Source organism: Festucalex cinctus, chromosome 18 (genome assembly GCF_051991245.1).
Source record: "Festucalex cinctus isolate MCC-2025b chromosome 18, RoL_Fcin_1.0, whole genome shotgun sequence".
Lineage (NCBI taxonomy): Eukaryota > Metazoa > Chordata > Actinopteri > Syngnathiformes > Syngnathidae > Festucalex > Festucalex cinctus.
The window spans coordinates 14,422,471-14,443,917 of record NC_135428.1 but is presented as its reverse complement, the minus strand read 5'-3'; the positions used below and the strand labels follow the sequence as shown (position 1 = coordinate 14,443,917).

General features: G+C 38.6%; 1 protein-coding gene across 2 annotated transcripts in view; it reads right to left on the bottom strand.

Moving 5' to 3' along the window:
- sgcd (sarcoglycan, delta (dystrophin-associated glycoprotein)) overlaps positions 1 to 21,447 on the bottom strand; it is a 233,126-nt gene that overhangs the window by 173,324 nt on the left and 38,355 nt on the right. Inside the window, exon 1 of one of the 2 annotated variants that reach the window (XM_077505372.1) lies at positions 7,253 to 7,702. The exons of the other annotated variant lie outside the window; for it this stretch is intronic. The gene's annotated coding sequence lies outside the window, so the exon portion shown is untranslated. Of the gene's footprint in view, positions 1 to 7,252; positions 7,703 to 21,447 lie in introns of those variants that run through there. 2 annotated transcript variants of the gene reach the window in all.

Here is a 21,447-nt window from a genome sequence, read left to right as displayed (position 1 = left end):
TTTTACATCCCGGCTCGCTTCATTTTCTCCACAGCTCGGGGGGTAAGAGAAACCTACAGGAGGACGGTGATATATACACAAGCCGCACACACACACAAAAACAGTCGGTAATGTAGTAGTGGCGAGTGTCTCCCACATCTGAAGTGGATGTGCTCCACACAATATGGTGTTATTACAAGGATTTATGTGCACACCAGCACACAAAAAACCACAGGAGAGGAAGAGGATGTGTGTGTTTGGACAGATGCAGTGTGATAGTCTCAACGTGGACACGAATGGGTTTTTGCTGGATTGTGGATTTACATGCCAAGGTTCTTGTGGTGCATTTTTTTGTTTGGGTTTAGTGGTTAAGTTCGAGGTAAGGGTTGGATTCCGTGATTGGGCCGAGGGGTTAGGTTTAGGTCAAGGGCAAAAGTCTCAAACGCCGGTCCTTGATTGTCCTGTGTTGGAGGAGGGAGACCTCTAAAACCATGCATGACTGTGGCCCTCGTGGACCTGAGTTTGAGACCTATGGTCTTCTTGGGTGAAGTACATGTTAAGGTGGGATAGGCTACAGCTTCCCGTGACCCTGAACAGGATAAGCGGTATAGTAAACGGATGTACGGATAGGTTTGGTGTTAAGGATAAGTGTATAAGGGATAAGTGTTTTGGGGTTAAGATTGAGGTAGGGATGTAACGATATCCAAACATCACGATACGATATTATCACGATATGACGGTCACGATACGATAATTATCAGGATATTGTGGGGGCGTTGGCGACATTTAAAAAAGATCACAATATTTAAAAAAAAAGAGCTCATACTAAAAATAAAAAAATAAAAAACGCAATATTGTGCTTTTGTACATAACAGCAATGCATATAAACCACCTACAATCACTAATAACAACAGTGAGGCACTTACTTGCTAATGCAAGCACACATTGATCGCTTCACAAGCAAATTAGGTTCCCCTTCATCTGACAATTAGCATAGATTTTAAATATGGAAGGCCAAAACATCCCTAATGAAAATTAAATTGCACTAATAAACTAGCCACTAGAGGGTGCTAGAACTGCACAAATGGAAATCAACCTGACTTTTTTAACAGATGTGTTCCTTTTAAATATTGTGAACACGACGACGACGATATTGTGGCAGTTTTAGTATCACGATATCACGATATTGCCCTTATCAGGGTACCCTTATAAGGTTGGTTGGGCGTTTAATGTTAGGGTGAGTGATCAGGAGTTCAGGTTAGGGGTAAGTTTGAGTTGAAGGAGTTCGGGTTAAAGGGTTAAGTATCACTGATTGTCACAGTCATCTATCCATCCATCTATTTTCTTAACCACTTATTCCTCACAAGGGTCAAGGGGGGTGCTGGAGCCTATGCCCTTCAGGCAGTAGATGAGGTTCACCCCGAACTAAACTGGTTGGCAATGGGTCCCATTTTTATGGCCAGGGATTGAACCCACGACCTCCCAGTCTCAGGGCAGACACTCCACCTCGAGGCCCACTGAGCTTGTTATGTTTAGGGTTTCAGGGTTTTGGTTTGGGGGCTGGGATTTAGTTTGGGTCAAGGGTTCGAGATTAAAGTGGAAGTCAACCCCCCCGCAAAAAAATGACAATAATAAGTTCTATATAACCTCACTAGTCGAAATATGGCATTCTGGTTAATATTGCGGCAGTCGAAATTCAGTTAAGCAGCAAAATCCAGCCGTTTTTATCCATCTCAGGGGGCGGCCATTTTGTCATTTGCTGTCGGCTGAAGATGACATCAATCTTGCTCAAGTAACAACCAATCACAGCACAGCTTCAGAGAACAGGTGAGCAGTGATTGGCCTTTGCCCGTGCAACTGTGATGTCATCTTAAGTCGACAGCAAGTGGCAAAATGAGATGAGATGGATAAAAACGGCTGGATTTTGCTTCATAACTCATATTCCACAAATGTAAATATTAATCAGAATGTCACGTTTAGGCTAGTGAGGTAACGTATAACATATTATTGTCAAGAAATGTTTACGGTTGACTTCCACTTTCAGGGTTTACGTTTGAAGGGTGAAAGTTATATTTAAGAACGAGGGTTGAAGGGTTAGGATCTGAAGTTAAAGGATTTGTCGTCATTAGTGTGATCGGAGATGATTCTAAATTTTGGTTTGCTAGTGTGGTATTGATCACAATGATCTCATCAGTGACATCCTGTTTTGGCCTTCGTTAGACAACAAACACTGATCGAATCCAAGTAGTGCACTCCAGTCTGCCTTAATTGCTGTAAGACTCTCAAGCTCAAAGCTGAGCGGTTTCCTGCCAAAAAGGAACAATCTTTGCACCCATTTGTATTGAAAGATGCTCTTCAATCGACTACCTTAACGCTCACCATAAGGATAAAAGATGGCGACCTAATTTGACAGCGCCAACAAACACTAGAAATGTGAAGCGAGCGATTCGAGTCCCATGAGCCAAAAATCTCCGGACGACGACAGACAAACGTGATGAAAACCGTTTGGCTTCCATTGCTTCTGGCAGCCATTGGCCAAAGTGGTCATTTCTCAGCGCCTCGTTCCAATAATTCCGTATTCATTGAGCAAATTGCTCTGCTGGGGAACGGGCCTACCCTTAAAGCAGCGCGGCCCTGATTTACTGCAATCAATAGCTCATCAGAAAATATTCCTTTCGACAACATCATCGGCGCATACGAGTTGGCGGCGCTACTTGAACGGCGGCTCGTGTTTCAAACTCTTCAATTCTAAATCTCTTCTGCTATTCTCAGTCTTTGCGCGGTTCCGCCAATCATCTACATTGTGTAGTGTATATATTAATTCACTTTACAGTCTTTAACTCATTTACACCCAATAACGTATAAATACGTTTTTTAAAATGCTCTAAGTGTCCCAAAGATGTATTTATACTTTTTTTTTTGTTTTTTTTTTTTTTTTTTTTATGCTAGAGCATACAGAAGGCTTTGATGCAGCCTCTCAACTGCAAAGAACGGTTGCAGAAATGGTAGTTATTACACAAACGGCCAGCAGGTGGCAGCAGAGCAAAGGAGATCAACCAGGGCCATGTAGAAAAAAAGCTCAATTACATACAATTTTAAATAGATTTGCGAAAACTGATGAAACTTAGCTCTCTTCTAATGCTAATTGCTGCAAAACGGAAACAGATAGAAAGATACTTTTTTTTCCTGATGAAAGAAAAGACTTTAATGTTTCTTTTGATAGGTTCCATGCTTTTATAGCAATAGAACACAATATTCTGTGGGCCTTGCAAAATCAGTCAAAATCCAGTAAAACAGCCGGGAGCGACCGGGACTGCTTCTGTGAAAATGGCTGGAAGTGAATGAGTTAATATATCGAATAGAAATATTGCAAATGATGTGTTCTCAGAAAATGTCCACTGTATTTCGTTTTTGTCCATATTATAACAAAATCCTATCATAGTAAAATGTATGCTTTACATCCTGTTTAGGTCACAGCCTGTTTGTTTTTGTACTTCTAATCATACTTTACCACAGAAAATAAACACTCTTCCATTTTAAAGTGTTACCGTTCCTGATGAGCTGCAGACATTAAAAGGCGTACTTAAGGCGTCCTCCTTCGACACAGCAGATCGCATTAGCATTAGCAAATAAAGGCTTAGGCGGGAGAAACCACACATTTGTTGACAGGCAACAAAAGCGACGGCGACAAATCCGCTGTTTGGACTCGCCTCGCTTTTTTTTTTTTCTCCGCCTTGCATTAAATATTCATGGGGAGCTATTTTTCATTGTTTACGTCCTCGCGTTTGGCTTTCCATTCATGCGCTTGTTTGGTTTGTCGCGTATTAGCCGCGGAAAAAAGAACACAGTGGCACCCTATTATCGTGATTGTAATTATTTGGACAACAGTTTATTCACATATACTGTATAATTTATACGATTCAAATGTTATGTATGTTTGTAGTGATCTCATATATGCTAATGAAATGCTCTCACACATTATTGAAACACTGTCCTATACAGTGCAGTGAAAATCTATGCGCCAGTTTCACTGATCAACATGCCAGAAATTGAAGAGGCGGCCATTTTGTGTGGATACCAGGGCTTCCAAACTATTTTTTTTTAATCTTTATTGCAATTTACAAAACAAACATGTCAACAGTAAAGTTATTCTTTGTATGTATGAAAACAACGCAGGGAGATTGCCAGAAGGAAGATGGCCGACACCAAAATACCGCGCTTTTTTTTTTCTTTTTTTTTTTATACCTAAGCCATCTAATGTGGCCGTTTGTGAACAGAAATGAGTTTTAGTGGTTCAACAATTGGCTTAAATAATTTCTAATGGGGGCGATCTCAGTTTAACATCCTTCATTTATGTTCAGAATGAGAGCTCAATGAAATTGAGAGTCCACATTAAAGCTCTTGATGACCTTTTAATGATACTTTGTTCCAAAAAAAAAGTTGTGAAGCCTTGTAATGTATATGTGAAGTTTGTTATTTTAATAGTCTTTCCTTCTCAGTTCTTGAACAATTTACTCTGAGATGGACCGTGCACATGTAATTAGGCGTATAATTAAGGTGTGCGGTATTCCACGAACGCACCATTGCTAAAAATCCATCATTCATGCTTCCTTGCTTTCTTTCTGTCACTGCGCCACTTGGATGTCTTCCCGTCAACACCTGCTCCTTCATCATCACCACTTTAGTGTCTTGTGCTGAAAGCTCCTGTTTGTTTTCTTCATCTTTCGGGTTTTTGTAGTCGCACAATACAGTTAAAGGATCCAACCAATTCCGATCATTAACACTTGAAAATGTTCAACCTTCCAAAAAAAAAAAAATTCTGCATCGCTCCCATCGTCATTTTTCAAAGACTCACACTCGACATTTCAGTTTCTTCAAAATGCAAAAAGGATTTCGAGTTATTTTCCTGGCTCATAATTAGCGCTTTGATTCGTTTATTGGTGTGAGACGGCATGAAAACACTGACAGAGCTCAGCTGAGGACAAATCTTCTGAAGCCACCCAAAAAAATTATACTTAAAAAAAAAACAGTGTGTCATTTATGGAAGGCATCTTAAAAGCTCGTCGAGCAAAGCTTTAATGCAACAGATTTTAATAATTAACAGTCATCGGAATCCGCCGCATATTTCATTCAGTCAGAAGTTTTTTTTTTTGTTTTTTTTTTTAAACAAAAACTCTTCACGCACAGAAGGAAAAAAGTTGGCTGACTGCAGACAAGAGCACAGAAACCTCAGGTGCCGGATGTAGAACAATTCATTTTAAAGCCTAGCAGCTCTTTGCCATATGCTTCTGTTTGGTAAGTCCAAAACAAAGTTTGCCTTGCCCCACATGATTCGATGTCGATGCACAAAACTTCAATGCAAACAGGTGCCGGATGCAAAATAATTCACTGCCTCTCTATTGATCTCCAATACAATGTAGCATTCAAAAGGAAAACCCATGATACAAAAAATTAATAAATAAATAAAGAAATAGAAACTCAGGTGCCGGATGCAGTCAAATCAAGTTCAAGACCAAACCATTTTTTTTTTATTTAACAGCCAAATTTAAACTGAAAATTCTTCACACTTGACTGTCCAACTTCAGATAAGGCCACAAAAATTTGTGCTGGATACAGAAAAATCCCCTGGGAAACAAACACCTTTTTTTTTTTTTTTTTTTTTTTTAAATACAGAATTTGTAACAAATTTTCTTCATAGTTGGAAAAAAAAAAAAAAACAGATGCTGGCTCCATTGCAAAACCAAATGCCTCTTCAACAAAAACTTGCCACAGCTGACTGTTAAATAATTTGACCGCCTGCAAACCAGAGCCCAGAAAAACCCTCCAGTGCCGGATGCAGAAATTTTCACTTGTAAACTAAAAACAGCTCTCATTTTCAATAACAAATTTCAACTACAAACTTTACACTTGAGAGACTAACTCCAGATAAGACCATAAAAAAAAAAAAAAAAAAAAAAAAACTCGTGCTGGATTCAGAAAAATCTGCTGCAAAACAAAACCATGGAGAATTTGACATGAAAATTCCTCACACTTGACTGACTGTGAAACAACTTCACCAACTGCAGACAATGCCACCAATAAATAAATAAATAAAAATCAGGTGCCGGCTGCAGTAAAATCATCTGTACACTAGGGATGTTACGATATCCAAACATCACGATACGATATTATTACGATATGAAGGTCACGATACGATAATTGTCACGATATTGTGGCGATATTTTAAAAAAAATCACAATATTGTAAAAAAAAAAAAAAAAAAAAAAAAGACAGCTCATACTTGCAAAAAAAGCACAATATTGTGCTTTTGTACATAACAGCAATGCATATAAACCACCTACAATCTCTAATAACAATATTGAGGCTCTTACTTGCTAATGCAAGCACACATTGATCGCTTCACGAGAAAATTAGGTTCCCCCTCATCTGACAATTAGCATAGATTTTAAACATAGAAGGCCAAAACATCCCTAATGAAAATTAAATTGCACTAATAAACTAGCCACTAGAGGGTGCTAGAACTGCACAAATGGAAATCAACCTGACTTTTTTAACAGATGTGTTCCTTTTAAATATTGTGAACATGACAACGACGATATTGTGGCAGTTTTAATATCACGATATCACGATATTGCCCTTATCGTGACATCCCTACTGTACACTTGACCAAACAACTCTAGATAAGACCACAAAAAAAACAAAAACAAACTTGTGCTGGATGCAGAAAAATCCCCTGGGGGAAAAAAAAAACTATGCAGAATTTGACATGAAAACTCTTCACACTTGACTGACTGTGTAACAACTTCACCAACTGCAGACAATGCCACCAATAAATGAATAAATAAATAAATAAATAAATAAATAAAAATCAGGTGTCGGCTGCAGTAAAATCATCTGTTTTTACAATGCCAGACTTAAAATGAAAAACTCCTCACACTTGACTGCTCATAAATTGACCGCCTGCAGACCAGACCTCACAAAACCTCCTGTGCCGGATGCAGACAAATCCTCACTGGCTGTGCCAACTGTCTCTCTCTCGCACTCTCTCTCTCTGCCTGTCGAGCATGCAGAGACGACACAGTGATGCTCATTGCTACAAACGCTGAATGATGTATAGCAAGCAGGACAGAGCAGCACCAGTCATGACCAATCACACGGTGCACCGAGTGATGTTTAACAAGCCCCAAGGTTTATAGAACTTTCTTTTTTCTAGGTTAAAAAAATTGCAGGAGTAGAGTGGAATCAGACTTTGGAGTGAGTCCGAAATTCTTACCTCTTTAGTCAGATGCCAAAAAAATTGGCTTCCGTGAATGTGCGTATTTGCCTTTTTTTTTTTGTCTTGAGATGACAATCTCAAGTCTAGTTGAAGAAGTCCAGACAAATCATTTCCCGGACTTGCTCAAATCTGTCCAATCTGGGAGCGCGAATATTCCTGAGCATCCCTTCAGTGGCCAGATCCAAATTGACTGCTGCTCAAATCCCAGCAAAACGCTCCCATTCTGGACGGGAGGCAAAAACGACACGTTCCGGCAACATCGCTCCAGTTTGGATGTTTTGTTTTGTTTTTAAAAAAAGAAAGAGGATAGCCGCTCCTCCTCGGTCGGCATGCGGTCTTCTTCCTTGCAAGTCTGCACCAGGAGGAGAGAGAGTGCGCGAGAGCGTGAATGCAAGCGTGCGTACGTGCGCGCGAGAGGAATGAGGTGGAGTGCAGCGGGAGGCGGCGAGCGCCAAGTGGATCCGGAGAGCGATGTGAGAGGCGAGACGAGGATTTCGAGAGAGAGAGAGAGAGGGAGGGAGGGGTGAGAGAGGGAGAGAGAGGACTTAGACAGTAGTAGATACATTAACAGGGGCAAGTATTTATTCCATATTCTTGATATCCAGCTGAAGGTTCACGTACTATTTGTAAACTGTTTTTTCCTCACTAGTAAGACAACTTGGGCCAGGCACATGCACACATAAAAATAAATAAATAAATAATTTAATATTATTCCTCAGAAATTGTGAGTCGAAACATAAAATGTTTTAAAATGTTAAAATTGAAGATATAATACACATTTTTCATAGAAAATGTCAGTTGCTTGACAGTTAAAACGTCTTCCACAAGTAAAAGCGAGCTCAATGAGTCTTCTTTGCCTGAAGACTTCCGTACATTTCCCTGCCACTCTGATGAGGTGCTCCCCCTAGTGTCCCGCCAAGTAATTGCTCAATAAGTCATGAACAATGGAGCTGTTATATTGACTTTATATGAACTACAACTATTGTGATACTTGCGTAGGCGTATCGATGATCTATCGGGAGAAAAAGCATCGCAATTCTACAGTATATATAGTATTTAATAGGTGTGTCAGGGGATTAAAATTGTTAATCGTAATTAATCGCATGACTTCAATAGATAACTCACGATTAATCGCAAATGTTATATCTGCTCTAAATGTACAATAAAATCTTTTCCCCTAAGTTTTCATTCACTCGTTAACAAAAGTGAAAACAAAACTGTTAAAATAGAAATATGTCTGGCTCATTTAGTCATTGATACAGTAATTTCATAATAATTCAGAAAATTGAGTTAAAAATAAAATTATGTACTGTACTGTAAAAAAAAAAAAAAAGGAGTGTAATATTGATTCGTGTCGAGTTCATTTTTATGTCACTAGATGGCACGATTGCATTTGTAAGACATTGGTGACAGCTCAGTGCATTTTTTTTCATATTAAGAGCGATCTAATCTTTAACATGAAGTAACTTGTGAAATTCTGCACATTTTTCAAATTGTCAAATACAACTTGACCCCAGTCTCCACAAATATATACATTATTATTATATTTCTTACTTCTAAATTTTGACGGGAAAAAAAGTGAACTTTAAATGTACTCAAAACAAACATTAATTTTGACACCGTAGGTATTTAACTTTGTTTTTTTTTCTCCTGTTAACACGTTCAATAAAACCACTTAACGTGGGCGAAAGGAAGCTGTTGTGGTGATCGAAAGTCTACACACCCCCATTCAAATGGCATCCTTTTGTGGTACTCTACGATCAACTGAGTGATGGGCGGTCAAATAAGCGCGTGTGAGCATGCGCATGAAGCTGGCACAATGACAGAAACTCCTCTTGGTCATAAACATCGATTCAAATATTTAAAGAAGTTGAAGAAGCACACACTTAAAGGGACTGACGCGCGTGCGCGCACCCACACACATACACCTGCTCCTTAATTTGAAAGGAGAGGAGTATCAAGATCGATACTTGTTTTTAAAGCTCAGTGTGATGGAGGACAAAGGTGAAAATCAACTGTGGGCTCAAGTCTACTCTCCTATCATGAGGACATTAAAAAAAAAAAAAAAAAAACACCTTCAACGTAACATTTCAAAAGCAGAGCCGTCGCTATTATTAGTAGCTTGCTTTCACGTTAGTCGTCACCATAGACGAGACGGATGAATGAATGAAAGGGATAATTAGTGCCGACCGTGAATAATCTTTATGTCAGCCTATTCGCGATTTCTTCTTTTAAACTGTGGAAATGACGTTCAATTATTCCGTATAATCACCCTCGCCACTTGAAATGTAGCGAAAGGCAGCAGGCTTATGCAACTGTACATGAGTAATAAATTATTGATGCATAAAAATGGCCATTGTACATGATTAAATTAACACGACATTCATAAGTAGATTTGAAGGAGGACACAAATGCAGTAGGATTAGCAGCATTATTTTCGTCAAATGCAAATGATGAATAATTGGAACCGTAACTACATAAATAACTTCTACTAACAAAAAAACAAAAAACAAAAAAAACAAACAAAAAAACAAATCAGTAAAAGAAAAAAATCAGTCTTCTTTGCTGATTATTGGCATATTTTTTTTGTTTTACACATTAGCAAATTACAACATAAGTCTAATATAATGACATTAACCCCACCTCCCAGGAAAAAAAAAAAGGGGGGGTGAAGGGGGAATCTGTTAAAATCGGCAATTTTTTTTTCTTTTTTTTTACAGCTTACATAATAAAGCAAAAAATAATTACATTTAAACATCTAGACCCCAAAAACAAACATAAATAAATAAAATAAATATATATTTTTTTAAATTGTCTGATTTTTTTTAATACATGTTACATCATAAAGCAAAAATAATGACATTTATATATGGAAAAAAAAAAAAAAAAGTAATTTGTTTAAAAATCATCAGATTTTTTTTTTTGAACAACTTATGTCATTAAGCAAAACTTAATGACATTTAAACACTCTGACCCCCAAAAACAAACAAAAAAAGTATATATATATATATATATATATATATATATATATATAATTTTTTTAAGTTGAGTTTAATGTATTATTTTATTAATTTATTTTTTTTTACACATTGTAAAAAATTTTTTTTTTTTTAAATCAACCAATTTGACAATTTAGCTCTTTACTTGTAAAGTTAAACAAATACAATAGGGCAAAGTATTGCAAAACAGCCAAATATTCTATATTGTTATTTCATTCCCTTACATACGTTTTAAAATTAAATCGGCCATCTGAATTTTATGCTGCTAGTTATCGGAACCAGTGTTAAAATAAAAAATCCCTATTGATCGGGCCTTAATAAATTCCCAGCTTTTGAATGCAGTTAATGGCAACTAGCTCACAAATCAAACCAGAAGCTGAGGAAGGCCAATTCCAGCCTTAACGACTCATACCCACGAGTTTGAGGGGGTCCGGTTTGAGAGGTCACCAACATCTTTGACTTTCTTCCTCTTTGCGAATTGCTGTCAAAACCCGAGTTACGCGACCACGTGCTTGACGTTCTTTTCCCCCGGATAGTGCGAAATAAAAAAACAAAAGGCATCCCAAGATGATCCCACACCGGCGTCTGTTCATGTCACTCTCATCCAATCAGTTTGCGTTATTTGTCCCTCCTGATTGAACTCGCAGCTGGAGGAGACCCGCGCCGCATGCTCGTCGAGTGGAATACCAAAATGAGACACCACTGAGAATTTTTTTTTATTATTATTATTTTTTTCCACTCTTTACTTGTGCTTCGGGCGGGCATCATGGAAATTAATTCATCCGGGACGATGGGGGACTCCCCGGATGATTGAACGTAATGACGTGTGACCACATGAGGCGGCTCATCGGAAACGGTAATGAAGCCGGCGATCATGATGAGGTTGACGATGATGAGGAGGAGGAAGACGACGAATCCCCAAATGAACCGCATTTGCAGGTGAAGAGATGTATTTGTGGGAATGCTGAAAGCATCCCACATGTTATTCGGATTTTTATTCTCCTCACTTTTTTTTGCCGAGAAACAACTCCCACGTAATACGTACGATTTACACCGTTCAAATTTCAACTTGCTTCAAAAATTCACGCATTCCGGGGTATATATATATCGTCTGATTACTTAATGTACTCGCACAATTTCACGTTAAATATCAACTTTTCCCCATTCATTTTCAATGGGGCTGATATTGAACTTTTTCTAAATCCCACTTTCCACTTTCCACTGATCCTCATGACCTGCTCTGTGATACTGTTCAGTTCTTTTTATTCATTTATCTTTCAACTTCAATTAAAACTTAATTTTCACATAATTTATCTTTCAATTTACTTCATAAGCATTCAGCTTAGTAATCAGCTATCGGCCTTCAGTTTTCAGAATTCCTACGCAATTTCTCCAGAAATTGCACTTAGTCTAGTTGATTATATGAACATAATTTTGTTTTGAGAGCAAATAAATGTTTTAATTTAGCTGTTTTAATTAAAACGTAAGAATAATTGCAAATAGATGTGACGATGAATTTTAATTTAACTGAAATATCTCAAGTCATAAATGAACACATTCTGTGCTTTTCACATAATTGGCCAGTTGGACATATATTTTTTTTTGTAAAAATTCTACTAAAATGGGTCAAAATTGTTGTCCTTATCAGTCAGCCACTAAACTCTGAGGTCTTATTTTAAGTGGACAAACAAAATAACAATAATCGACAACAAATTCAGAATCAAATTAATCGATAATTATTTCATGAATCGTTTAGATACTTTTTTTTTTTTTTTTTTTAAATTGTCCAAATGCTCTCAGTCATAAACTTTATCCCATTTCTGTAGTTCTCCATGACAGCAGACTAATAAAATAGCCAACAAAAACTTTATTTTCTTCCTGAGTGCCTAAAATATTTTCATGGTTTCTTTGTAATTCTGGGCTGCTGTGTACGAAAATGATATCCATTTGTTTGAATTGTGTCCAGTTTGTGAGGTAGATACTTCTTGCAATTAATTGAAGGCTAATTAATGTCATGACTGGGTCATGCCAGGGTTAAGTTTGGGTCATGCAAGGGTAATGTTTGGGTCATGACGTGAGGTCAAGTGTCTGTTTTGAACTGATGCAACCATCATCTGGTTTCAACTGGAAAAATGCTATGTGATGTCAGGAGCTATGTGATGTCAAGAATCTTTAATCTCACTTGGTCAACAGTCAATCAGATAATTCCATATCAGTCCTGTTACCCCCATGTCTAGCCATAGCCAATCCGATCAAATGACTGACTATTTAAGCCAAACCGAGAAGTGTGTGTTTGTCGGATTATTAACTCGGTTCCTCCGTGCATCTCCACAGCCCAAAGGGGGCTTGGCGTCATGTGATTTTTGATGTATTCTTGTTGTTTCTCGTCTAGTCAAGTTGTTCTACGCCTCTCGATGTTATATGAATAAAGAGTTAAAATCTTATTTGTGTCTGCGCTTTTGGGATCCAACCTCAGAAAATAACAATTAATATAATGCCATGTTTTTAAATAAAAAGGAAGGAAATTAAAACCTGATTCATTGACAAAATAATCAACAGATTAAATGATAAATAATTGGTAGTTCCAGCCCTAATTTGCACGCATACTAATACAGTAAGGCTTTTAAAATGTGTTTCCTTCATTTATACTAAACACTTATTGTGGGGGTTCTGTTTGGTCATCAGTTTACACACCCACAACAGTATAAACCTACATGAACATACCAGCAGATGAGAGTGGCGGGATGTGATTGGTGCCAAGCGGATGAATGCGTGAAATGACTTCTGAGAAGTGCCTCTACTGTGGATAATCACAAGGAATCAAAATGTAAATGGAACTCCATTTTTCCCTTAATAGAAACTGCTGACTGTATTTCAAAAGTTATTTTAACACCGGTAACACCCTCATAACCGCTCCGTTTAAAAACAGTACCTAGAGATTCTGGGCTCGTCTGCATTTTTTTTGCAAATAATAATAAGCGAGAGGACAAGTCGCCGGCTCGTCGGTCTGTCAGACAGACGGATGTGGCTCGTTCGTTCTGCCACCTCTCTATTAGACTCGGAGCGGGTGTCCATTTGCCAGATTTGTGGGGCAGAAAGCGAAGGCGAGAGCGAAGTTAATCAGAACCAGCGAGGCTGCCGCCGGAGGAGGAAGAAAAAGTCAGATGAATCGCTCAAAAATTAACAGCTTGCTCCAAAAAAGGTGAGCAACGTCGGAAAATAATGCTACCATATTGTTAGCCAAAATGCTAGCATGAGCCCTGGTTACCACACAAGCTGCTTGGTCATTTGAAAAAAATCTTGTCTCATCAAAAAAAGATATAAAAAATAATTCCTCTCACTATCGTTTTGGGGACTTTATCTTAAAAGACACGATTTCTTTGCCAGTTTGTGTTCACAAAAACTCTCTGGTGACAAATTGAGAAACTCCAACGCTAAAGCTCCAATGCTAACACGCACAAACCAAAAACATTGCCCAAAACATCGCACAATAATGCTCTGACATTGTTAGCCAAAATGCTAGCATGAGCCCTGGTTACCACACAAGCTACGTGGTTATTTGAATCCCTTAAAAAAAAAATCTTGTCTGATCAACAAAGATATGAAAAATAATTCCTCTCACTATCGTTTTGGGGACTTTATATTAAAAGACATGATTTCCTTGCCAGTTTGTGTTCACAAAAACTCTCTGGTGAGAAATCGAGAAACTCCAACAATAAAAGCTCCAAAGCTAACACACACATACCAAAAACAATGCGCCGAAACATCGCGCAATAATGCTAGCATGAGGCCTGGTTACCGCACAAGCTACTTGGTCATTTGAATACCTTAAAATCTTGTCTGATCAACAAAGATATGAAAAAATAATTCATCTCACTATCATTTTGCGGACTGTATCCTAAAAGACACGATTTCTTTGCCAGTTTGTGTTCACAAAAACTTTCTGGTGACAAATTGAGAAACTCCAACGCTAACGCTCCAAAGCTAAAAAGCACAAACCAAAAACAACGCCCTGAAACAGCGCACAAAAACACAACTAGTGAGCAACGAAAACAAAACCAATAACTAATATATGCAGACAAAAAGCACACTTAAATAAATAAATGAATAAATAAATAATAACAACAACCACAGTCAGACATAAACGATATCACTCCCACATGGTTCAAAAACTCAAATTTGAAACAAAATACGTATACACAAAGACAAATGACGCAACCAACTCACAAAGACAATATATATATATATATATATATATATATATATATATATATATATATATATATATATATATATATATATATATATATATATATATATATACTTTAAGTATATGTGGTTGGTTGTGTTAAGTAAACACATCCAACCACAACACACAAACAATACAAGTTAAGCTGTTAGCTTCTGGTGCTAGCCGTCACATGTTGCTCTCTAGAGGTTGTTTTTTTTTGTCTTGTATTTTTCGTCGGAGGCTTTTCATTTGGTGTCTGACAAGTGGCGGCCAATGACAGATGTTCAAAAGGTTTAGCGGCGCACTTTCCGCTCTACTTGTGAGCGTAAGCGGACCGATTAGTTTTAAAAGCCCAGGTCAAAAGCTGCGACGAGCCCGCGGGAACTCCGCTGTGGCCTACATTTTGTGCATTTTGCTTTGGATTTGCATTTAGGGGTAGATCATTCCAGCAATAACAGAATAAAACGAGATTAGGTGACAGAAAAAAAAAATTGTCCTGTTTCCTCCCTGGATGTGACTTGAAAAGTCGAGAATTTCTACTTCGTTTCCGTTTTGCTATGTAGCGCTCAGCAGACAACCTCAAAAACCCAACCACTAACAACACAGGACATCTGTTAGGACATCTCTAACAAGCCAAGCATCAGACGCTGGAGAGGAAACAGGCCCGCGACACGCCGCACACCAAAGAGGGAGTCGGACCGTGCTCCTGGCAAAAGGGCTCGCCGGGTGCCCGAAAGTCACAGAGGAAGTCAAGATAATGATCGTGGGGCTAAAAATAGCAAGACAGGCAGCATTAAATACATTTTTCAACTTTAACACGAGTTCAAATCCGTGATCTTGCAACAGCTAGCGTTCGTTTGCTAGCGCGATTTTTAGCTAGCAACAATACCAATTTTTACTGTCCACTTTTTTTTTGAGCGGCAAATTTGGAACATAATATTTTCATGCAGTCGAATGCTCCCCATAGCTGACAAAGTATGATTATGTGAGTTGCTCCAAAAACATTTTTCAACATTGTTACAACCCGCATAATATATATCGAACAAGAACAAAGTATGCTATTGAACAGTGTAGCAATCTTCAGTGTGTTAACAGTGGTGGTGCAATTACAAAGTAGCCTTGGTCCAGAATATTGAAAAAGAATCCAAGTAAGCCAGTTACCAGCTGTCAAAACTCATTTACAGCTACCAGCCAAGCACCCGTAGGTAATGCTACCAGTTAATAAGGTCGGAAACCTCTGCCGTATCATACGACGCCGTAATTAATTACCGGTTTCTTAGCATCCTAAATTAGCGATTGAATATGAATTCGGCTTAGCATTGTGTTGATGTTTGTCGCAACTTTTAATGTCAATCACAACTACGAACGTCGAAAAGGTAAGTAAAGCTAGCCATCATACCACGACGTGGGCCACTTTCAAAGTAAATGTCTACTCAGACTATTGGCTGTGCCATCAATGTAAATAGACTTTATTTTGAAGTTAGCCTGAGCGTAAGTGGGGTGTGACGTTGTGTATGTTTCAACTTCCTTGACATGTCTGAATCGTGTCCAATGTGAAAGCACACTTTGCTGATCCGAACCGACCACGGATCAACGCTGATCCGTTACACCACTAGTTAACAGTAAACTAATTTTGCTCCCCCCCACCCCCCAACTAACTAATTTATCTCACAATATATCAATAATAATGCCCAAAGATGTACATTATAAAATTAACATCTAGCTGACACTTTCTTTAGGCTTAAAAAGCAGACTGCGTGCAATAATTTAACAAAACTGGGCTGGGTCGAAACACTTCCTGTTTTGTTCTCTTTCAAATGTACACCATCGCAAACTAAATAAGTGTGCTGCCATCCAGTGGTCAACTGTGGAATTCCACTACAGTGAGCGTTACCAAGAGAACAAAATGGCTGTTAACTGTACAAAATGTACATATTTTGCCATCCTCGCGACAAGAATTTCAACTGCATCGAGTACGGCCCACGTCGTTCCGTCGCGATTGTTTACTTTGTCAAACTCTTGCGTGTAGACTTTGTGGTCATTAACTTTGAAGCAAGCGCACACACTTGATTGAAGCCCTTTCATTGAAGCCTTGATTGAGTGCAAGCCTCCAAGCGCCTTTTTGATGTGCAGAAGAGAAAGTGTCATCTTGTCAAGCAACGTGACCCCACAACACCCCCCACCCCCCCAACCAGCCACTCACATCCCGCCGCTCTCATCTGAGGAATATTCCAGCAAAACATGTCAACAACAAAGGGGATGAGGAAATTGTCAAAGTGTTGCAGAAGAATTGCAGCCAACTTTGTTCGAATGCTTTCCTTGTCCATGAATCTGATCGGGTCTTCTTCTTTTTTTTTGGTCAAATTTTGAGTAGGAATCAGGAATTGTGATGATATGAGTATAAATTGTAGAAAGAAATTAAGAATTTAAGAATTAAGTATTTGTAAAGTCACATTGTTTCAAATAATTGTATTGTTAACATGGATCAACAGACCAATTTGCTACGTATAGGCTAACTTTCCATACTATAATAACATTCGTTCCCTGTACTAAATGTCTTTATCCACTACAAACAAAGCGCTGCGTCTTTTCCCTCTATCACCACCAGCAGCTTTCAGGGAAGTGGATGACTGGCCGACTGTTTGACCTTGATAGCGAAGCGGCGTTGACGACTAAATCGTCGGGAGCGATGGCGCTCGTCTTCGCCGGGCCAGATAACGGCTTATGTATGGAGGACGGATGCTCTCGCCTCGGCTAACGGAGACCATCTGGCTCGTGTTGCTTTGACCTGGATGATAACCAGGTCAATTGTGGCTGAGATGTACGCGCTGGGATGTCCCAACTTGTATTTGCAAAATTGTGCTGTCAGACTTTTGGAATTTGCTTTTCATTCATTTACTTTTTGTCTTGCTAGCCATTTGTCTTCCTTTGTTTGTAAATGTTAAAAAAAATAAAATAAAGACACCAGTTGCATAGATCAACATAAAATTGGGTGGACATATCCATCATAACACAACATATTTAAAATAAATAAATAGTCCGGAAATTGAACATTAACTCACCCATTTTAGTGGGGAAATTGTGCAATTGAGCCAATGAGCCCTGAAAGTGAAAATCACCAAATAGATATATCCTGGTAAAAAATAAAATAAAATAAAATAAAATAAAATAAAATAAAATAAATAAATAATAATAATAATAATAATAATAATAATAATAATAATAATAATAATAATAATAATACATATATATTAAAAAAAATCATTAAAAAAAAACACGAAAGGATTGGCTTACCCAGTTGTTCAGTGGGTTGCAAAAAAATTTTTGCATTTAGTTGCACACATATTTATATTGTTAATACAATAATTTTACAAAGTTCTATGTGCTCAATTTTCAAGCACCGGTCCCTTCAAAGGTCTCTGCACACCCCTAATGTCCATCATAACAGGGCACATGAATGAAAAACTCAAGGAACCATGCTTGAAGTTGAACAGGAAGTCGGCCATTTTGTTTTGAAGCAGCCATTTTGGGCAAATTCCACAGTTTGCACTTTTTACAAATGCTGACGAATTGCCCATTTGTCAAATCATCATTAGTCCTATACAATGTTCACCTTTAAAAAAAAAAAAAAAAAAAAAAAAAAAAAAAAGTTTTTATATTTATTTTTTAATTCTATTTTTAGATTTTTATACAATGTTAAGTGTGTGTATATATATATATATATATATATATATATATATATATATATATACTTTTTTTTTTTTTTTTTTTTTTTAAGTTGACCCATTCACTTTTGGAGTGAACGATCCTGTTTTGATGTTTGTGCGCCCGCTCTATTTTCCGTTCGCGTGACAAATTTCCGGCAGGGGAGCGCAGCATCCATCCGTCATCTTAGCTGAGCTGACAGTTTGAGAATAAGAGTGACACACTCCCATAACCGTGTGTCATGTTATGCCTGAAGGTGATGAGATACAGACGTGTCACCTTTTTATATGCGCAGCTACCTACTGTATGTATGAATCTCGCGCTTGGCTGTCCAACACAACGACGGAGGCGTTTTATTGGACGGCGGGAGCAATGAGGCCTAATTGAGGAACGACACCGGCGAGAAAAGACGGTCGATCATTTGCTCGTCCGGGCGGTCAAACCGGAGAATTGGAACCTTTCAAATGATTGTCCGCCGCTATAAATGCACTTTCAGCGTCTGCCTGCGTTTATTTGACGGCCGTGAAATTTCTAGACGGGACGAATTTCAAGGTTGGAGTGCAAAACAAGGACAGACTATTTCATCCTGAAGCATCAAAGAAATAATGGATGGATTTTGATACGTTTTGTTTGTTTTTTTAATTGCCTTACTTGCTTTAAGACTAGTTATATAATGTGTTTGTAATGTTGCCCTTACATTGAAAAGCAAAAAATATTTTGGGTGAATTTACAGATATTTCATTAAATGTCGCTTGCAAGACTAATCAGCTAGTCCAAGTAGAAGAAAAATGTTACAGTGTGCTTTTTATTCCAAAGGTAGCCTATATCTTCTTGTCGCATCTCATTAACACTGTTGCTTGGCGCCCATTACTCATGCAGCAGTTACATTATGAACTGAAGCCTCTATTAAAAGGACTTGGGCTGCCTTATCTTTTGCGCTAAATTAAATGAGGCTAAATCGTTCCGCGACGGGACATTTGTCTTCGCTTTACCGATCGCTTCCCCGTGTCCTCGCCTGCCTCCGTCGTTGTCAGATTAGTTAGGAATGGAGCGCAAAGGGGAAACGTTTAATCCGGGATGGCAGGCGGGAAGCCGCATCGGCCCTTCTGTTCGCGTGCCTGTGGAAGTATTGGATGTACACATTTGATGCCAGTAGGGGTCCCGCAAAAGACGTTTGGTCAAGCTTTGACCTTGGAACGGATTTAATAAAGTTTTCACATTGTTGTCGTTGGTATTTGTCAGCTGTGGGAATGTGAAGACTTTGGAGACTTTTGTGTGATTAAGGGCTATAAATAAACATGACTTGACTTGACTTGACTTGACTTGACTTGACTTGACATTTCGCTGCCATGATCCACCCACGCGACAATGAAATTCAAATGGTTTGGAATTTAGCATTACCCATTTGTGAAGTTGAGGGTCAAATTTGGTATTAATCTGACAACACTTTAGCTGGTCTTAAAATGAGGTCTAAAAATGGACAAAATGACTCTAAAACGTTCGCTTCAAACGAAAGTGGCAGAATTTTTGTCGTTCCAGGTATAGCTTCTTAAGACTTTTTTTGTGGGTCTGCTCATGATAGTCATGACTGCTAAATTTCATGACAATGATAAATGATACCAGCTTTAGGGGCTGAATTTTTCATAGAATCCAGTGTTACGCTAAAGACCAGCAAGAGACTCAAACATAACAGGCTTTAAACAAAAATGGCCGACTTCCTGTGTGATTCCAGACATGGGTTCTTGAGACTTTTTTGTGGCTCTACCCATGACAGACATCCCCACCAAACTTCATGGTGCTAAGTGAAACTGTCTGTGAGGGCTGAATTTTCAAATATAATGAACCAAAAAAAAATAATAGTTTCACTACAAACATGCAAGAGACTCAAACATAACTGGCTTTAAACCAAAATGGCCGACTTCCTGTGTGTTTCCAAGCATGGGTTCTTGAGACTTTTTTGTGGCTCTACTCATGATAGACATGCCGACCCAACTTCATGGTGCTCAGTGAAACTCCTTGTCGGGTCTGAAATTTCACCACAGCCCTCAAAATGTGACTATGTTGACATACTGGGAAGCACATTAACGAAACTAATGATCCTGTTAAGACTTCCAACCTCGATTGAAGCCATTTTGTTGGTGGTGATGAACCTGATTCAACAACTTTCTAACAAATCAACAGTGATTAACTCACAGTTCTTGATCCTGTTTAGTGGGCAGGGGGTAGAGTTAAATTTGTGTGAGCATAACTATTGTTATTCATGGCACTTTTTTGTCCAATTGTAAAATAACCTGCCTAGTGGCGAGTATGTGGTCCCACAACTCTTTCCATGACAATTAATTCCGATTTGCGTCAGTGCGAGCGCCGCTGCGGAGAACAATTTTTCATTACACTGGAACTAATGTTTTAATTATTCACTGGCGAAAGGCCTGCATTGAAAATGAGAAGAGAAACAAGAAAGGAGGTTGTTCAAAGGCTAGACGGGCCGTCGTAATTCAACGCGGTCCAATTTTTTTTTTTTAAAGAGAATATGTTTCATTTGTCTACCGAGTCATTTCTCATAGGAAGCCATTACCGTGAGGCGTGCGGGCTAATTGAAAGTTCAGGGAAATTGCAGCGCGGTTACGTGTCGGCGGTGAAAAGCAGACAAAGAAACGTTAAGGTTCTCGTTACGTTGCTAAGAGATTTGATCTTTTTTGAAAATGGCGGCTGTAACTCTTCATTTCACGTACTACTCACTCTGAATCAATTGTGGGTGACCAGGATACACAAATTGACCACAGCCCATCAATATATTGCAAGTCATTAACAGGAAACAAAACATTCTCGATTGGTGCGAATACTTCAAATCCATTTCTATTGAATTTCCGATTCAAGTTGCGAGCGTTCCTTGAAAGCTTGAGCGGTCTTTGCTTTGCGATTACCGGGTCACAAATTCTTCTTGTTCGGGTCTCCGTGAACTCTTCACCCGTCTCGTGTATGTCAATAATTGATCTGACCGTCCGCTGAGCAATTAACCTCAACTGTCTGCTCGCTTTTAATGTTTATCACCTCACTCCCGGTGGGGGGGAAAAAAAAAAACGCGCGCATAACGGTGAATTATGAATGTTAATACGAGGGTGGGCAAGGGGATGGGGTGGGTGGGGACGATCTTTGACCCGCAATCAGCTTGAGCCGAGTGAACTTTACACGAATGCAATTATGAAAGCGGTCGATTAGCCTGCTGCGGCTTACTGCAACAACAGAGGTGAATTAAT